Genomic DNA, 13,460 nt, shown 5'->3' on the forward strand with positions numbered 1-13,460 from the left:
GAAAATGATGCTACAGGAATAAAGTTACATTTAAAAGTGTTTATGATGCTCCACGAAACTTTAACCTAGTCGTTACTGAGTTTGCCTATACCGATAATGTTTCTGGGATATAAGTATAAATGTAAATGATGTATGTTATGTATATGTTAATATTTTGACGTCAAGTAGGTAAGTATAATGATTTTATTAACTTTGTGATTAGGCCGATGTGTGTGATTTAATATTTAATTAATTTGTTTCTGATAGGACGAACCGCCGCACCGAAACTTACGACCTTGTAGATTCGCTTTTAATTATTTAGTGTAAGGGCTGTTTAATTTCCTAAGCGGACATCCAAAATCGGATATATGTGTATGTTATTGATAAGAATTAGTGATTTTTTAATTTTTATAAACGTATAATAAAATGAAATCCAACGAAATAATTATTTAATGTGTTGACGACCTGTCTGGTGGGTAGTGAACCTGCCTATGAAGCCGATGGTCCCGGGTTCAAATCCTGGTAAGGGCATTTATTAATGTGGTGAGCACGGATATTTGTTCCTGAGTCATGGGTGTTTCCTATGTATGTAAGTACCAACACAAGCCTTATTGAGCTTACTGGGGGACTTAGTCAATTAGTGTAATTAATGTCGTATAATATTTATATATTTTTTTTATAACTACGGTTATGATAGGACTAACTGCTGCCCAATTGTAAGTTATAGTGCTAGTTTTTGTTACAGTCATGTGACTACTTAGATCATGTATCCAGCTAAACGGTTATTTGGATACTGGAAAAATGAACACGACAGTAACTAATTTATAAAATGAAGTGAAAAGGAAACCTTTAACGAGTAAGTACACTTCATTTATACTTGAGTTACAATCAATTTAGGTGCATAAGCAAAAACCTCCATTAAGGGAGGTTATATTATATATTAGTTCGCAATCGCTCGCTCGAACCCAATTCAGCAAAAGAGTGCAACTGACAAATAATCAGATTAAATTCCAGTTAAATTAGAAACGATTGGTTGTCACTGAGCTTAATGCATTGATTGACTAATTTTCGTGTCAAACTAATCTTAATAATTCAGCTTGTATACGTCCCGTTGCGGGGCACAGGGCTCGAATCATGCACGAGTGAGCTCGGGCTATAATCCCCACGTTAACAAAACAGGCCGGGTTGGAAACTTCTCATACACCTTTAGATTTTTTCGCGAATGTATGCAGGTTTTCTCACGGTGTTTTCCTTCACCGATAAGCGACTGGTTATCAATTGTACATTTTTGGTAAGACCGGGAAATCGCAATTTGTGCATGAGGTTTGATCTTGTTGGACGATGCGAAGCAGAGTTAACAAAGAAGAAGAGGATTGCTATTTCTGCCGCATGTATTGTGCTTTTCTCCAAAAAAACGAGAAAAGAAGGTTAAATAATCAAATAGTTAATCATTAAGCGTCACTCAGATGGAACCACCATTTCAAAAACGGCAAGAGTAGAAATTCCCTCCTTAACTATTTTAAGGTTTGAGGCACAACTCATACTGCTATGCTCGTTCAAAATAATTGTGTAGTATAAATAATAATTGTGAATTTTTTTAAGAGCAAATTGTTTTCACGCACATGATAAATATATATTTTGGGTAGTCTTTGATTTTATAAGAAATCGCATATCGTGTGATATCACACGTTCATACACAACGGTCTAGTAAGAATGAGACGTGTGAGGTAATTGATTTCTTTATCGCACTCTGTCCTCTAGATTTTGAAATGATAGCTGTACCTGGTTTTGCAGTGATTTTTCAGTAATGAGTTTTAGTACAACTTCATGTCCGCTAAGACAGTAAAATAATGTTTTCTGTTTTTTTTATATTTGTCCATAATGAAGAACATCCCGTACTATTTTTGTTGTATTAAGATATACATTCCCGAGCATATTGGAGAAAAGATGACTTGCAGGGGATTGAAATCTCGGTCTCCGGATCCAAATTCGTCTTACCGCTACCAGCGTTTCTAACTACCTTATAAAAACTAACAAGCCAATTCGAACGTACCCTGTGACATCAGAATGATATTTGAATCGTATTACCTATTTAATTATCGTGCGAAGCGCTGGTGGCCTAGCGGTAAGAGCATGTGACTTTCAATCCGGAGGTCGCGAGTTCAAACCCCGGCTCGTACCAATCAGTTTTTCGGAACTTATGTACGAAATATCATTTGATATTTACCAGTCGCTTTTCGGTGAAGGAAAACATCGTGAGGAAACCGGACTAATCCCAACAAGGCTTAGTTTACCCTGGCCCGGTTTGAAAGTCAGATGGCAGTCGCTTTCGTAAAAACTAGTGCCTACGCCAAATCTTGGGATTAGTTGTCAAGCGGACCCCAGGCTCCTATGAGTCGTGGCAAAATGCTGGGACAACGTGAGGAAGAAGAAGATTACCTATTTAATTATCGTGCGTCTCGCCTGCGCCAATACATGTACAGAGTACAAGTACGAGCGAAATGCACGATATCTAAATGACATCATTTGTATGTCAGTACGAACGAACACGTAGGTGTACGTTCCAATTGGCCTCAGCTTGCCAACTTTTGAAGGTTATTGAAATCGATTATGTACATAATTATTTGTGGATTTGGAATTAAGTAATGATTTTCTTTGACTTATCTCTGAATATTTGAGTATTCCCATAAAGATTTTTTTCAATGTCCCAACTGATCTAGTCAAATATTCATATAATTCCCACTAGCGACACGACCTTCATTACAGACAATAGTAAAAAATCTTAAGCGCTCAAAAAGCCTACTAATGGCTGGTCGTAGCTCATTCAGTCCGTCGCGGTCGCTACGAGCGCGCAGTCGTCTACGCCGTAGCTCGGTGCTACAGCGCTACACGGTCGTGCGTAACTTTGTGCAACTCGATTTCTACAAAAATAAAGAAACTATCATACTTACTTGAATAAATTACGATGTCTGATATTTTAGATTGTCTTCTAGTATGTGTTTAAATACTAACATATTTAGTGACATTAAGGTAAAACAGTGATTGAACAGTGTATAACGGTAACCTACTTTATTTGCTACTGCATAACACGGAGGTGAGTATTGAGTAATGGCGACTATATTTAGGACCTATTCAATATACTTTCAAATTACTATATTGCTTATCAAAGAACTGTATGAAAAATGAATAACGCAATACGGGTCTCTTAACGCTCTTATTTTAATACTTTCTCGGAAATCCCCCGTTCGCTGGTAATATCGGGAATCTTTTGAATACCAATTGCAAAATGGTTTTAGTATTTCTTTGCAGGCAAAATGCAATTTCGTTCGTGCTACCAATTGCTATGCAAAACGAGAAAGAGCGGTTGTGTTCGAAAGCAGCATGGACTCGGTAAACATTTGTAGGTTTGCTGCCTGAATTTTATGCACGAGTTTCATACATAGGTAACACTTAAAGTTCTTAGAATGGGCCAGGTATGATAGATATTATGTACTAAACCTATTAGTCCAGGGAAGGTACGACGGTTGCGCAAAACATTAAATTAAAATAGCATTAAACTAAAATCAGTAAGAAGAAGAAATCAAAGAAAATGTAACATACATTTCATCGGCGTTTTGCCACGGCTTAATAGAGCCTGGGGTCCGCTTGGAAACTAATCCCAAGAATTGGCGTAGGCACTAGTTTTTACGAAAGCGACTGCCATCTGACCTTCCAACCCAGAGGGTAAACTACGCCTAATTGGGATAAATATCAAATGATATTCCGTACATAAGTTCCGAAAAACTCATTGGTACGAGCCGGGGTTTAAACCCGCAACCTTCGGATGGAAAGTCACACGCTCTTACCGCTAGGCCACCAGCGCTTCAAAATGTAACATCATGTTAAGCTAATAAATGTAGAAATGTACAGCCCGTGCCGCCCGCCGTGTGATACAGTATGTCTTACGGCCCGATTCGAAGAATCATATAGATACGTTTGAGATCTTGAAAAGATCGATAACTAAACGACATGTCAAAATTGAAGTTAATTTCGATTCCGCTGTGATCCCAATAAGATCTATCTACGATATTTCTAACGTCAAAATGACATTGGTTGCCCGAATCAAGCTGCTTCTGTCAATTATACGAGATACAAACGATACCTAAATGAGAAATTATCCAAACCAGAACTTATCGTTATCTTATCTTTACCGCATCTTATTCTTCGAATCGGGCCGTAAGTCTTAATTTGCTATAATAATATAGTAATAAGCAGTACTTTGCTATGCTGCATTTAACTGTGCTATGTCTACTTGATAAGTAAACTATGTAGTCGTAAACAAAAACGCAAGCAAGTATGTGTTAATTACGGAATAAAGATATTTTATTATTATATTATTATTTATTTTGATGCTTATGACCTAGAAAATATAATTTCAAAAGAATCCGATCGAAAAAACATTTATAATGGCTGCATACTTACTTGTACCGGAAAGCATACATGATGTAACAAAAATAGTAGCAGACCGTTTAACGTCATATTCGGTATCGTGCTTTGATACGAAAAAGTAGAAGAATTTTTTTTTCTATGTCGCAAGTTGTCCAAGTCGGCTTATTCTCTGTACAAAGACCAATAATTTTTTGCGTCAAAAATTTTTCTTCTACATTTTCCTAATCAGAACACGATACCGAATATGCCGTTAAACGGGTTCCCACTACTTTTGTTACACCTTGTATAACGATGTTTGTTAGATTCTAGTTCGTATATAATACTAGAATCATGATATATCCGGTAAACTGAAAACATCAGCTATTATAAATTATTTCCGATTCGCCATACTTCCGGCCCGTAAAATGAGTGGAGTAAATATTAATAAAGCCCGTGTACGCCAGAAACTATCAGCTCTATTGAAACAATGAATTCCTTTTAAAACTTTTTATTAAATATCAAAATTATAATGTCCATTCACGGTTATTTTACATCTGAATCTTGACTTAAAAGTTTATATCTTAATATAACTTTATAGCGCAATATTAGCAGTCCACGTAACCGTAAAACGGGTGAGTGATAAACAACTCGATCAATAGCGTCCACAGGCGAGAACGGGTACCAAAAAGTTTGATCATGCGAATACAAGGTTGTATTATTCAAAAGCCCATATTATATGATTGGGATCTGTTAATCGGCTAATAGCTTTCCACATATCAAAGATCTTACGGTTGTCTCTTTATTAATTTCTGAACCAATTGATCTTATAGGTACCTAATATAATTTGAGTGGGATCAAAGACGGTTTACCCGTTCAAAGCTACTTCGCAAACATTCTGAATATAACAGATATACGTCTGTATAGTGTCGGCTTGATAAAATTGTTTTGTTGTTTTCTGATCGAAAGAAATTTTCAAGATTAAGCAACCTTTAATTTTTTACATTTACATAAATTGCTTTGGAAAGTTGTTCTCAATTTCAAAAAAGTTATAAGTAATATTCTTTGTAATGTTTTACCACTTAGAGTTCATTTGGGTTTGTAAGTGTAGGGGTTCATAAAACAAAAACATAGAACCTGGTTGGATTCAGCTCTTTACTATCATCTATAGAAATATCACAGTCGCAATGAAGCTACAGTTTTCACATAATATGTTTCGATATTCGAAAAGGAGTGGAGCAAGAAGATCCGCTATCGCCGAAGGTTTTTACCAGCATGCTGAAGTGCGTTTTCGTACGCAAGGATCTCGTCGTAGGTGATAGAAGATTAACCAATCTTCTTTTTGCCAACGATATTGTCCTGTTCTTCTGAACTGATGCCGAGTAACGACAAATGCTCCAAGACCTTAACAGTGCAAGCCTCGGGGTTGGACTAACGATGCACATGTCGAAGCTTATGATTATGACTAATAGCACCCCGCACGTAGGATTCAGATAAACGGATAATCTATACTAATCTATAGCATGTCCAGAAGTACATTTAGTTGAGCCAAATAGTTTCCTTTCAGGCGCGACAAGACTTGGTAGTCAGAAGACGAACTGAAAAGGCCTGAATGAGTTCTCAGTTCGCGAAAGTTCTATTGAAAGGTGATCTCCCATTTTCATTTAAAAGGAGTCTCATGGACATGACCGTACTTCCAATTCTCACCAACGGTGCACAAATTTGGTCTTTGACAGCGTCTCAGAATCCCAAACCCGGGGACCCGGGGATTGACGATAAGCAGTTTCTATTTCAGTTAAACGAAAGAAAGTGTGTTGGCGTATGCCATAAACGTATATGTGTACGAATACAATAATTGAATATATGAATGATACTTTAATATTCATACGAATATAAGTACAAAAAATACAATACAATTTACATAGTTAATTTTCGTTACACAATGGAATCAAGTGACTTTAAATTAATTGTCAGGTCCTTAACTACGCTATGTTTTTTTTGCGATTTACCAGTTTGATAATTAATATTCAAACAGTAACAACAAATATCCACTAGTACTTAAAACAACTATCTCAATATTAATTTAATAATGGAATTTAATATTAACAGGGGATGATAAAAACTAATTTCAAGTAAGTAACTGCATTTAACCACAAATTATTATTATTTTAATGAACGAAATTATGTGTTTATTTTTAATGTATTAAAATTATACTAAAATATTCAAGATAAGTACGAGGGCCGATCCGAAAATTTTTGGTTAAACAAAAAATAAAAGGAATATCATAAAACTTTGTTTAGAACTTTTCAAAGTATTCCCCTGCTATTTATGCACTTATGCATTCGACTGAACCAACTTTCAAAACAGAAAAATACTGTTCTTGCGGAAGGTCAAAAAAAGTCGCCTGAATTTGTCCACTGCTTCATCCGCCGTCGAAAATCGTCGTCCACATAATTATTTTTTTACCGTGGGGAACAGAAAAAAATTGCACGGAGCCAGGTCAGGGCTATAGGGAGGGTGTGGTAGCAGTTGTACTCCTGATTTGTTCAAAAAATGTATAGTTCTGGCAGCCGTGTGAGCAGGAGCATTATCTTGATGAAAAATGATGCCCCGGGTTCCACACTTGGACGGCTGACGCTCAGCTCCTGGAAGGCCTGTAGGAAGGCAAGCAAACTTCGCTGTACCATTGGCTCTGCGTATTTAATAAATTATGATAAAATTACGAGACTGTTTTCGAAATTCCTTTTTCAATCGGTAAAGATGAATCTTTATTTTCGACTATCATCTATTATTCACTGTTGACTAAAGTTCCACTGTTTTTAGGGTTCCGTTCCAAAAAGGTACAAAAGGAACCCTTATGGTGCGACTCTGTCCATCAGTCCGTCCGTCCGTCTGTCTGTCACATCGCCAATTATCTCCAGAACTACTTAAGCTATCGATTTCAAATTTGGAACAGTTATGAATAGGGCTAACTCAAACGCATTGAAAGTGTTATTTATTTATTTTTATTCTACTATGAAAAACGGGGAAGAAGCGGTGTTGGCCGAGTGGATATGACGTCCGACTTTCAATTCGGAGGTCGCGGGTTGAAATCCTCTGGCTAGTACCAATGAGTTTTTCGGAACTTATGTACGAAATATTATTTGATATTTACCACTAGCTTTTCGTTGAAGGAAAAACATCGTAAATAAACCTGTGAATATATCTGCGAAGAAATTCAAACGTGTATGTGAAGCCCCAATCCGCATTGGGCTAGCGTGAGGACTATAGCCCAAGCCTTATCGCGCATGAGAGGAGGCCTGTGCCCAGTGGGAGGTATATATTATTATTTATAATTATGTTGGAAAATGCTCAATAAGAGAGGGGGCCAAAATTTTACAGTCTAGCCATTTGAAAGAGCAATTAATAGTAAAAAAATAATTATTTATGAAGGAAAGTGTAAAAAACTACCATTCCCCTCTTTCTTAACTATCTTTGAAGTTTACCGAAGAAATATTATGAAATCTTTATATTATATTAATATTAACATACATTTTACAAGACAAATATAATCACACCTCTATCTTGATGATTTGATTTTAATTAAAAAAACATTTCCGAATTCAGTCTGAAATTTAACCACCATTACAAATTAGTTAGACAATTACCGCGCAAATTAGATAATTTGCTGTACGCTGTGTAATTATACTTAGGATGGGTCAAAAGTCTTTTGCCTCTGTACATGCTGGCAGCGGGGTGCAAGAGGGTGCACTTGCACCCCCCTGGCAGTAAAGAAAATATATTATAATATTACATGTTTTTTACGCGTTTGTTCTGCACCAGCATCAGAGTATCAATATAAGTCTGCAATGGTTTTGAAATAATAACTGGGAACTATTGTAACACAAGAAAAATAAATTACTGCATCAATTCTTCTATTCCATTTATTATGCACCTCCCTGAAAGAAATCCTGACGGCGCCCATGCTTCTATAGTTTCACGAGATAATTGAACTTGGTACGGAACCCTCGGTGTACAACAAACTAGTAAAACGAACTTGCACTTGACCGGTTTTTTTATAAAGTTTCCATGGGCATCATCTGTCTCCATTATCAGACCAGCTTGATGATACCATACTATTAAAATATTACCGACGTTACGTAGTTAAATTTAAAACTCTCAGCAGGTATATATTAAAAACATTATTTTCTCAGCGAAAATACTGACATTTTACGGGTTTTCATGACGAAAATTTGCTCATAATAAAACTTGTTTAATTGGAGTGTCCGAAAAACCATTTAAGTCATTTATTCGACATATACGGTGGGTTTAATCGTAAGGTAATATATACTTTGCACCCAAAAAGGCTGAAAATCCTGTAAGGGTGCTATAAGGATCGATTTTAATTATCTACTATGTTTATTCTCACAGGATTTGCCTTAAATAATGGCAGTGAGTGCGAGGGTTTCTTTTAATGGATGTTTTTGAATTTGCGAAATTAATCAATGCCTTATTGTAAAAATTCAAATAGGATATAATGTCACTGATATTGATATGTCTAACTTGCTTACATTGGGTGGACTAGGCAATCTTAATTTTTTTACCACCCCTCCCCCTATGGTGGGATGTCGTGAGATTTGTCTCGACCTCGAACCCCTCCCGTAATCTCCAGTAAGATCGTTAAAAAATTGTATTTTGAGTATAACTGCGTCGGATATATTTAAAAAAAAAACAGTATGCGTATCAGGGATGTTGCCGATGCCGATTTTTTGACATCCACGGATGTGGATATTTAAAGGCTCACAGCAGTCATTTTCATTAAAAAAAAAAAAGTTTTTTGTGAAACAATATTAATTTATATGTAGGATGATTCAATAAAAAAAGAAACGTTTAGTATTTGAACAAGAATAAGTGCGTTTTATTTAAAACAGTAACTTGGCCGACTTTTCTGGATCTAGACGATATCGTTATAGGTATAATAACTATTTACTGAACTATTCTAGTTTTACACTATTCAATTTAAAACTAAATATATCAAAAAAAAACCTGAGATATCTGTATTTCCTTGTACTGTCACTTCACTGCTGAACAAGTTGAACTGATCTGGGTGCATAGATTAATTGTGCTTTTTTATGAAGTGGTTGTAAGTTCCTTTCGATAATATGATAATAAATTGTGCTTTTTCACGATCATGTTCGTTTTGTTAAAAATAAGTTCGAAATGCACATTGCGCCGGCGCTGCCACTGGTTTTATTCACAGGAAACGAAACACTCACAACAAAACTGAATATCCGCAATTTACAAATTCTATTTATAGTTTAACAACACTACTCGTATAACACTCTTCGCCCTACAATCGCATTACTATCCTAAAGTCCAAACACACCAAATAAAACAAACTCGTCACTTCTTGTCGCTGTCCGTCATAGGCTAAAGTGCTCGATCTACGAATTACAAAAATGTAACGAGATTCCTATTAGCTAATGACGAAATTACCTAGCATTACGCCGCCGCTAAGACGTTCCTGTACCGACCTGTTCGACATCCGCATCCGCATTCAGCTTCGCATCGATTTTATGCAGATGCGGATTTTAAAAATAATGCGGAAGTTCCGCGGTTGCGGATGCGGATGCGAATATTCGCAACATCCCTGATTCATATACATAATCTGTCTTTTTTTTACGCCTTTACACTATGTTTTGTTCCAAAGAATACGTGACATCTGCGGAAACCCCGTCTCTCCTCCACGTGAGATTTACTTAGTGAGATTCGACTTGACCACTTCCCCCTTGATCCCCTCACGTAGTGAATGGACACCCCCTTGTTCTGTACCATCAGCCTAGCGACAATTCTATTAATTTGCTAAGTAGATGATAAATTATGAAGAGGACTTATAGCTGCCATAAAAATGTAAGTATGTTTGGTTATTTAAATACCATAAAACTAGTGTTTTAAAAGTGACCCAGGTGATCTTAACCATAGCAATGGCATGGGTGTAACAAGAAAAAGTTTATTCACCCACTTGTTTTTTTTATTCTACAAAAGAAAAACATCGTGCAAAAGACGGACTTAATGCTATTTAGCATTTTCTACTAACCAATTTTCAATATTACTCAATTTTATAGTCAATTTTTGTTTATGTTATAGTGTTTGATTGCTTAGCATAGCAAATTGCACTCGGTATCATTGTATCTTGGTCGATGGGTGATTGAAACAAAACCGGAATGTACTGAGCATTCTTATATAGGCAAGTTACGTCTAATATTTGCTCCCACTCCCACTTTTTTGTCCTTAGATAGGCCATGTGCATTCCAAGATTCATGATTTTTGTCGGATGGCACCATATTTTACTACATAGAGCGTAAATGTTTAAGAACTTGAAATGTAACAAATGCCGACCGTCTTAACTATGTTGAAAAACTTAAGAAAAATTGGGTTCCCATTATTGCCTTAATTAAGGGCGAATTACTGCGATCGACAGATCGCGTGAAAGAAATTCCTTGAGTATTTTTTTTAGGTCTCCTTTTTAATTAAGCTTTTTAAAATTTGCGAAGATTGATTTTTGTTTAAGAAAGTTACTAATACTTTGGGGTTTTATACAGTCTTAGTTAATTTTTAGCTTCTTATTTTAGGTTATCTTGATAATTTATTGAATGTTCTAGAAATTAGGCGCACACTGTACAACGCCAAATAATTAAGGGCTGTACGGTATAGATTAATTCGGAAACTAATTTGAACGCAAAGTTATTAACTTGTAGTCCGTTGAGAAATCATCACGCCGCGCCCATCGAGACCTATCGCTGTCAAAATGGTGTTTCGATACGGCTTTCCAACCTGATGGAACTGTTATTAGTTTAGCAACACTATTTATATACCTACTACTATATTATATTATATACCTACTATGGCACTATTTGAACTTTTGTACTTAAGTTATACTCGTATACTGTAAGCATTAATTGTAAACTTTAAATTATTTTAGATATTATTTTCTGTGGTGGACAGTCGCTGTTGTAAATTAAAACTATGTATTGACTTTTGTTTACACCATGCCAGGGATCGGAAACCGGTATTTTCTGTATGGGAACGAAAACGGTATTTTTTCGTTCTTTGTTAATTATTTCATTTCTAATTGGGCAATCTCATAATACGAAGTCGTTATCTAAAAACACAACCGAGTCCTATATTTGGAGTATAAAATAAACTGAAATATATGTTTATTTCAAAGTTTTTCCAAAAAACCGGTTCCGATCCCTGCACCATGCATTGCAAATAAAATTAGGACTGACGGGAATATTGTCATGACACCACATGAATTCCCTGGTTTGCGCTACTTTTATGTAGATAGGTGATTATGAGAAATACAGCATACATGGTTAAACAGGGGATTAAAGTTAAAATAAGGTACAATTTCTATTTTAAGCTAGGAACTTGAAACTTCGTAAAAATACATTTTCATGATACACAAAAAAAAAAATTAGTGGTTTTGAAAATTCATCCTCTAATGTGTCACCACATTAGAGGATGAATTTTCAAAACCACTAATTTTTTTTTAAAGGGGTTTAAAGTTTGTACCGGGTATTGTGAGGGAGATATTTCAAACTTCGTGGAAAGACAATATTACAAGACAAGAAAACTTATTTCAGTGTTTTAATAATTTCTGCCCCTAAAGGGGGTTGACAGTTTGTAACGGGACCGATTTCAGTAAGGTAAACGACTTGAAATTCGTATTGGACGATACGAGTATAATTAAAAGCAAGAAAAGTAATTTCAGTGCTAAGGAAGTTAAAAAGGGGTAGAATTTTTTTCAGGGTCTTGAAACTTTGGAGAAACCGTTGTAGTGTAACACCAATAGAAAACATGAGAAGTAATTTCAATATTACTGAAAATTCATCTTGTAAGGGAGGTTAAAAAATGTTGAAACTGTGTATCGAGAACGATAATGTTATTGAGTGAGTTTTGGTTTAAGTAAATTCTTTCTGTAAGGGGGTTGAGAGGTGATAAATTGTTCATATCGGGAATTTATTTATTTATTGAGAGAGTTGAAACTTTGAAAGAAAACATTGTGACACAAATGTCACCAATTTTCAACTGATTTTTAGCTGCACAAAGTACATGTAGAATTACAAGAAACAATATAAAAATCGTGAGCAACAGCTAGTCCTCAATATGCCACAAATCGACAAAATTAATGACAAAATGGCTGTTTTGAGAGTCCTAATGTTATTTTAAAGTTATAATGAATGGCAAAAACTATTGGTGCGTCGTTTTATGAGCAGGAGCCGAATTTGTATTATTAATATGTAGGTAATACGTATTAACGATAGCTGCCATTTATGCGACTTCTACACAACGATAATAAAATTATAAAGTTAAAATAAATGCCTGCCATCAAATAACCCTTTATTGGTCAATTACCGAAGTACTTTAGCAGTGTGGAACACCTGTTACCAAACCGCGCGCCACTGTTCGTGCGGTTAGGCCTACCACGGAACACCCACTATTAAAACAATCTCCGTTTTAGGTACTTCTGCTAGTTAGTTATCCAACAGCAGTCTCTATATGAGGTTGATTAATTCATGGGTTTAGGGTGGTGTTAAAATCGTTGACTTACAAGTTTTATTAGTCCTTTCCTTAAAATTTAATTATGTCCAGTGATGTAATAATTATTCCTGATTATTATTTCTGAATAATATCGCAATCGTAGTGGCGTTTAGTCATAATAATTGTTCTAAATAAAACCGCGATTAAAACAAGTTCAACAACACATCTGTGTGGGCAGATGGGTGTGTTTTACCAAAGATTCGATCCGATTAAAAAAAGTTATGATTTACAACTAACTATTTTTGTCATGCCGATTTATCACCTGTTTTTTAAGCATTTTGTATGGACGAGATCAAATATAAGCACCCAACAAATCGTGCCATTAAGTTGAGCTGTACTTCCCTATACTCACATCCAGTGTTCATTTAGAAAGTGGTACGCGCTACAATATTTATTACAAATCAAATGTGACGGCAAAACTTGGAAACTATGGTGTTTTTATATGGCACAAAATTTATCGAGTTTTTATTTTCCCATAAATTAAATTGAAAAT

General features: G+C 35.6%; 1 protein-coding gene across 1 annotated transcript in view; it reads left to right on the forward strand.

Moving 5' to 3' along the window:
* Window positions 1–2,442: 2,442 nt before the first annotated feature.
* LOC133516150 (suppressor of lurcher protein 1) overlaps window positions 2,443–13,460 on the forward strand; it is a 392,999-nt gene continuing 381,981 nt past the window's right edge. The window contains exon 1 of the mRNA XM_061848928.1: window positions 2,443–3,073. The gene's annotated coding sequence lies outside the window, so the exon portion shown is untranslated. The remainder of the gene's footprint in view (window positions 3,074–13,460) is intronic.

Source organism: Cydia pomonella, chromosome 3 (assembly GCF_033807575.1).
Source record: "Cydia pomonella isolate Wapato2018A chromosome 3, ilCydPomo1, whole genome shotgun sequence".
Taxonomy (NCBI): domain Eukaryota; kingdom Metazoa; phylum Arthropoda; class Insecta; order Lepidoptera; family Tortricidae; genus Cydia; species Cydia pomonella.